Genomic DNA, 7,943 nt, shown 5'->3' on the forward strand with positions numbered 1-7,943 from the left:
CTGAAGTGGGATGGATCTGCATTCAGCTCTTAACCCAGCTTTTCATTTATGACCTTGGCCAGGTAACTTTGAGCTACGGTTGCCCCCATCTCTGAAATGCAACAGTACTTCTTATCTCAGAAGACTACTAAACTCTATGATTAAATCAAAGGAAGGAGATATTCTGCGCTCCAAGTAGCCCTTGAAGAGCAGTAGTTGTTTCTTAATTGCTAAACAGTCTGTTTGGACTCTTGGAAAAAACAATAAAGAAGTGAAAGGTATTAGGGGACAAATTAAAGCAATCATGAAGACTTCTAGGATAGAAAAGTCTATTGTGTTTCCTGGCTTATTTTCGTGTTGCTTTACTATGTTATTTCTGGAAACAGTTTTATAAATTTCAATGGCAACTATATTCCTTTGCAGAAATTAACTTACCTCTATTCAAAGTGCTGAAACTATTGTTCATCGTTACATGATTATCAAATTGCTGTGACAAATATATAATTAAACTTAGTGACTTAGTCACTGCCTTGCTACTTCTGCCAGATCTTTTTTAATGTCTTGTTTTTAATATAGCAGATTATCAATTCTAGCTGGATTGTTAGGTTAAGTAAAGAATTCTTATGTTCTCTGGGGATATTCTGTTGTTCAAATCCCAAAATGCTATTCTGTGCTTACATAACTTTTTAACCTAGTTACCAAAGACAGAATTTTATGTAAAGATAATCAATTTTTTTAAAAGTCTTGTAGAGGATTTTGTCTTAATTGTATAGCAGGCTAAGTCTAGAATCCAAGTATATCCTACATATACCCACCTACTCACCCCTCAGAGCTTCTTGCACTGAATTTGATTAGGATGGGCATATGGAGATCAGTAAGTGATTACAAGCCATTTTATCTTAAAGTATACGTGAATGGGCTCAAATATATTGTGGCATAGCAGGTAAAGCTGCTACCTGCAATGCCATCATCCCATTTGGGCACGATTTCATGTCCCTGTTGCCCCAATTGCTGCCTACTAATGGCCTGGGAAAAGCAGCAGATGGCAACCCAGGTGTCTGTGCCCTTGCTATCCACATGGGCATCCCAGATGAGGCTCCTGGGTTCAGCCAGGTCAGCACTGGACATTGCTGTTTTTTGGAGAGTGAACCAGCAGACAGAAAATCTTGGTCTCCCTCCCTCTCTAACTCTTTAGCATCTCGACTGCTAGGTCAAACACCCTGGATATCATATTAGTGATACAGTCACAAGCCTAACATTCCTAAAGCAGGAATTATTTTAACTTTTCATCTCTGGTTTTGAATTGCTTAATGTTTTTTAGCAAAGCAGATTTGCAAAGTAATTTCAATGCCCAGAGAAAATGAAATCAGCGTATCGAAGAGAAACCTGCATTTCCATGTTCACTGCAGTACTACCGACAATAGCTAAGATGTGGAGTCTATCAAGGAATATCTTAAATGCATGGGATGTTAAGTGACCATGAGGAAAATCCTGTCATCTACTGCAAAATCACAACTGGAGGTGTTAAGTGAGACAAGGCAGAGACAAATACTACATGTTCTTACATGGAAGTTAAAAAGTCTATCAGGACTTAAGAGCAGTCATTATTTAAGGCTAAGAAGGGACAGAGGAATGATGGAGGTTGGTTAACGGGAACCAAAACAGTTACATGGCCGGTGCTCTGATGAGTGTGTTAAGCCCCTGTCTGCTGCACTGGTATCCCAAATGGGCACCGGATTGAGTCCCTAGTACTCGTAATGTAGCTTCCTGCCAACATGCCTGGGAAAGCAGCAGAGAATGGCCCCTCTACTCATGTGGGAGACCTATAAGAAGTTCCTGGCTCCCAGCTTCAGTCTAGTCCAGCTGAAGCCATCATGGCCATTTGAGGAGTAAGATCAGAGGATGGAAGAAGTCTGTCTCTGCCTCTCCAAGTCCATCTTTCAAAAAAATCTTTGGGAAAAAAAAAACAAAAACAGTTAAAAAGATGTATTCTAATGCTCTACAGTTTGATGGGTGACTATAAATCCAGGGATGTATTATATTCTGTAGGAAGAACTGGAAGAGGTGCTGGTAGGCTCCAAACAAAAAAATAGAAATGCAAATTGCCTAATGTGATCCAATAACACTATATGTATTGAAAAAGCAGGAGTAGCCATTCTAATGTCAGATGAAATGGACTTTAACATAAAAACTGGTATGCAGGTATGGTTCAACATCTATAAGTCAACAAATGTGATATGTTAACAAATTGACAAATAAAAAAACATATGATTACTTCAGTAGATAAAGAGAAAGCATTCGATAAAATGTCCTTTCATGATAGAAACCTTAACAAATTGGGAATAGAAGGAACACTGTCAACACAAGGCAATATTTAACAAACCTATAACCAGCATTATATTGAATGGGGGAAAATTAGAAGCATTTCAACCAAGATTTGGAACCAGACAAGGGTGTCCACTTTGACCACTGCTATTCAATATTGTTCTGGGACCATGTATTTTCACAGAGCAATTTACAAGCATTACACTATAAAAGTCATGAAAACTGAGTACCCTTATGCTTATTTTACAAAAGAGGAACTGCATGCTCAGTGGGCTGACAAATTTACAAGATCAACACACCAGTCAGCAGTGGCCTCAGTTCAGAACCCCCAAGTCTGTCCGGGAGTCTCTGACATGAGTAGGTTTCACCCATGATGCTCATTCATCCTGCATCCTTTGCTAAGGATTAACTCCAGGCTGGATGCTGTGCTCAGTGGCTGGGATGCACAGAAGGATCCATTCCCAAACAGTGGACAGTTTCTTGAGTTCCAGCTGGAAGTTGTCTTCTTTTCTTTAGGCTACTACACATGTTGCCCAAAGTGTCATTTGGGGGATGAACTCCTTAACTTGACTTGTTTGCCAGGCTCTGCTACAGGATTCCCAAGTTCTGCACATACTGGGGCCCAGAGGCAGAGTGGTCTGTACTCTACCCTCTGCCCCAGGTGTCTGGCTCCCTCTGTACCCCTGACAAAGCTGACTAACCCAACAGGCAGTAATTATTGTTTCAAAATCTGCAGGACTGTAGCTTTTTTAATGTAGCTTTTCACTTTGCCAACTTAGAAATAATCTAGGAAATCCTCAAATACCATGACTTTATACAACACCACATATTCAATATATCCTTTCCGTAAAAATACGCCAATCCAGAACCAGGAGCTTCTTCCAGGTCTCCCACATGGGTGCAGGGTGCCAAGGCTTTGGGCCATCCTCAACTGTTTTTCCAGGCCACCAACATGAACCTGGGTGGGAAGTGAAGCAGCCGGGAGACAAACCAGCACCTGTATAGGATCCCAGTGCTTACAAGGTGAGAATCTGAGCCTTTGAGCATTGTGTCATGCCATACCCCGTATTTGGTTACTTTCATTTGATTTGAAAGGCAGAGACAGATATATACAAAAACAGATTAAGATCTTCCATCTAAGGACTCACATCCCACATACCTACAACATCCAGGGTTGGACCAGGCTGAAGCCAGGGGCTTGGACTCCCCAGACCTCGTCCTCAGAAATGACAGCCGTGAAGTGTGAAGAATGTGTTTCCATTTTTTTTTTTTAAGTGAGCAAAATTTTTCCCAATATTTCCTAAATATTATGTGAATAATGTACTTGACAAAAACTTCAACAGATAAGCCAGCATATCAATAAAGTTTCCACCTTCTCCATTCTATTTCTTTTTTTAAAAGATGTATTTATTTTTATTGGAAAGGCGGATATACAGAAAGGAGGAGAGACAGGAAGATCTTCTGTCCAATGGTTCACTCCCCAAGTGAGCTCAACGGCTGGAGCTGAGCCAATCAGAAGCCAGGAGCCAGGTCTCCCACACGGGTGAAGGGTCCCAAGGCTTTGGGCCATCCTTGACTGCTTTCCCAGGCCACAAGTGGGGAGCGCTGGATGGGAAGTGGAGCTGTGCCAGGATTAGAACTGGCAACCATATGGGATCCTGACGCGTGCAAGGCAAGGACTTGAACCACTCTGCTATCACACCGGGCCCTCCATTCTATTTCTAAGAGTGTACAATTTCCTTTATAGACTTTTTCACCATCAACACAACTAAATGGCTTTTGCTGTTTAAAAAAAAAAAGTGAGCTTATATTGTCTGTGTATCATGTAAGGCACTATGCTTTTTACCAATTACCTTAGCTTCTTTTCATGTTTTCTAAACTGTATATATGTAATTTTTTTAATATAAAGTTTTATTTATTTGAAATACAGAGTGACAACAAAGGAGAAACAGAATGAAACAGTCTTCTATCTGCTGGTTCACTTCCCAAAAGGCCAAAGTGGCTAAGGAAGAGCCAGGACAAAGCAGAAGCCTGGGACTTTATCCCACGTGGGTGGCAGGGGCCTAAGCACTTGGTCCATCTTCTGCTGTTTCCACAGGCACATTAGCAGGGAGCTAATTAGGAGGCAGCACAGCCAGCACCCAAACCAACACTGTGACGTGGTGGCTTAAGCTGATGTGCCACAATGCCAGCAGCTTTTAGCTGTTGCATGGTTGTGAAAGGGAAGGCACTGACATAATATTAAGATCACACTTGCACGTCCATATCAGAGTGACTGAGTTCAAGTCTTGGTTCTACTCTTGATTCCAGCTGCCTGCTGGTACATGTCCTGGGAGGGAGCAGATGACCGTTCAAGTAGTTCAAGATGGTTCCTGCCATCTACATGGGAGACCCAAATGGAGTTCTAAGCTCCTGGTGCTGACGTGGCTCGGTACCCACTATGCAAGGATTTAGGGAATGAACCAGTACATGTGAAATCTATGAGTATCTCTCTTTCTCTGTCATTCAAATAAATAAAATGATATAATGAAAAATAACTCCTATATTTTTTTTTTAAGAAGCTGCATAGGAACTAGCATCAGTGACACAGTGAGTTAAGCCATTGCCTATGATGCCAGTTCAAGTCCTGCTCCACTTGCGGTCCAACACTCTGTTAATATGCTAGGAAGGCTTCAGAAGGTGGACCAGTGCTGGGCCCCTGCCAGTGATGCGGGAGACCCAGAGGAATTCCAGGCTCATAGTTTCAGCCTAGCCCAGATACGGCATTGCGGTCATTGGGAGTAAATCAACACACGGAAGATCTCTCTCTCTCATTCATTCTCATATCTACCTTCCTTCTCTGCCTTTCCCTCTCTATGTATAATCCTGCCATTGAAGTGAATAAATAAATCTAAAAACATAACCAAACAGCTGCATAGACATTCTATGGGATCTACCAAGTGCTATCTAACCAACTGATTTTGGTTAATTCTTTTTTATTTTGCTCTTTCAAATTACACTTACACAGAAGTTGGCATTTGGCCTAATAGTTAAAATGCCATTTGAGACACCACCCATATCCTGTAGTGAAGTGTATGGGCTTCAGCCCCAGCTCTACTCACTATCCAAGCTTCCTGCTGGGTCTGGCGTGGTAGCCTAGAAGCTAAGTCCTCTCCTTGCACGTGTCACTATCCCATATGGGCACTGGTTCTAATCCTGGCAGTCCCACTTCCCATCCAGCTCCCTGCTTATGTGTGGCCTGAGAAAGCAGTTGAAGATGGCCCAAAGCCTTGGGTCCCTGCACCTGTGTGGGAAACCTGGACAAGGCTCCTGGCTCCGAATCAGCATAGCTCCAGCCAATGCGGTTGCTTGGGGAGTAAGTCAATGGATGGAAAATCTTCCTCTCTGTATATCTGACTCTCCAAAACATAAATTAAAAAATCTTTTTTTTATAAAAAGTTTCCTATTTATGTGCATGCTGGTAGGCAGCAGGTAATACCTCACACAGGTGTGTCTGTCCACCAATGTGGGATACAGAGATTGAGTTACTGGCTCCAGACTTCAACCTGGTGCAACACTGACCACTGTGAACATTTGGGGAGTGAACCAGTGATGTAAGACCGTGCTCTCTCACTCTCTTGCTTTCTCTCTCTGTCACTCTCTCTCACTGCCTTTCAAATAAAATAATTTAAATTTTTTTAAATGACAATGATCACTCTTGTAAAAAGTCTCTTGCCCACTATTGCAAGCATTTCTCAAGTATAACATAGAAATCCTCAGAATGGACTATATATTAAACCATGGCCAACTCCACAAGCTCCAACTCCACCACTGTGTAATGTTGGGCACGTTCCCAACTTAATTGTGCTACAATTTACCAGCAGTAAAATGGGAATCAAAACACACTTTGTGGTATAAGATTATAAGTACAAAATAACGCAGAATATGCAAAACGTTTAAGTCATTGCCCAACACACCTAAGCACTCATTAAATACTGGCTCTTCATTTTCATCAGTATCAATAAGATCAATAACAATGCCTACTGTATTAGTCACCCTCACTTCCCAAGAAAGCACAAACAAGGTAAACCGAGAGGGTAGTATGTACAAAGAAATGATATTATCACCGAAAGCCAAGTGCTTCACCAGCCAAGTCCGTTAGTGAAGACTTGCTCTATGTGATGTGAAGAATTTTACATTAAGCTGGTGCAATGAGAAAATCCAAGTCATATGATTTTTAAGTAACAGTGACAAGGCCATCTGAGGCCCCAGTGGGAAGGTGTTAAGTGGTAATTAGGAAAAGCAGTCTCTCAGTTCAAAGCTTTAATAACTCTCTGCTTGCTCCTGTATCCTAACACTTGACCCAGCCCAAGGCAGAGGGTAAGGGAGGATGGAGCCTGGGCAGTCGCTGCTATGACCTCCGCAGCAGACCCTGGGAGAAGCGGCAGCCTCTGAGGGCAGGTCATTGTCATATCACAACCATCTTCCCATAAAGATCACTGCCTCTCTTTCCTGGCTTAGGGGACCTGAGGCTCAGAGACCATGCCATTTAAGGTTCCTGGCTTGCATTTCCAGAAACCAAGACAGGCTGACTGGAGGGAAGGAAAGGTTTAGGGACTTGCAGCCTACGAGCAACAGCTGAAGAGCCTGGGCCAGAAAAGGACCATTCAGATCGACTCAGCTCCAGCTGTTGCGCTCATTTGGGCAGTGAACCATCGGATGGAAGATCTTCCTCTCTGTCTCTCCTCATCCTTGTATATCTGACTTTCGAATAAAAATCTTAAAAAAAAATAATAAAGCACAGAATCCCCCTTTCCAGAGGTGACGACCTCCCCCACGAGAACATGCCTCTCGTCAAGGATTTCCAGAGGAAACACGAGAAGCACCTACTGCCAAGCCCAATTCCTACTTCATGGGTGGGAAGTGTCCAGCATGCTACAAAATCACCATGGCTTTTAGCCACACACAAATAGTCATTTTGTGTGTTGGCTGTTCCACTGTCCTCTGCCAGTCCACGGGGGACAAAGTGAGGCTTACAGAAATCCTTCCTTCCAAAAGAAGCAATCTAAATCAAATGAGTGGAAGACTTTCCCAATAAACACACCTTGCATACAAAAAAAAAAAAAAAAGTAGAATCCCAGGCCCCATCTGGATTCACTGAATCAGAAGCCTCATCTGAGTAACTTCTGCTGATCTGTATGTGTTACAAGTGGGGACACCCTGGGGCCCAGTGCAATGACTCAATAGCTAGATCCTCACCTTGAATGTTCCAGGATCCCATATGGGCACCGGTTCATGTTCCAGCTCTACTTCCCATCAAGCTCCCTGATTATGACTTAAGAAAGCAGTAGAGGATGACTCAGAGCCTTGGGATCCTGCACCTGTGTGGGAGACCCAGAGGAAGTTCCTGGCTCCTGGCTTCGGATGAGCTCAGCTCAAGCCATTGTGGCCTTTTCAAGAGTGAAGCAGCAGATGCAAGATTTTTCTGTCTCTCATCTCCATAAATCTGATCTGCCTTTCCAATAAAAACAAATAATTATTTTTAAAAATTGGGGACACCCTGGGCAGAGTTTCTAGTGAACACCCAAACTCTCATCAGCTTTCCCATGAAGAGGTGATTATGACCCCCTCACTAGCAAATTTGTGGTGCTGCTAGGAAC

Source organism: Ochotona curzoniae, unplaced genomic scaffold (genome assembly GCF_017591425.1).
Source record: "Ochotona curzoniae isolate NIBS_2020 unplaced genomic scaffold, NIBS_Ocur_1.0 patch90, whole genome shotgun sequence".
Taxonomy (NCBI): domain Eukaryota; kingdom Metazoa; phylum Chordata; class Mammalia; order Lagomorpha; family Ochotonidae; genus Ochotona; species Ochotona curzoniae.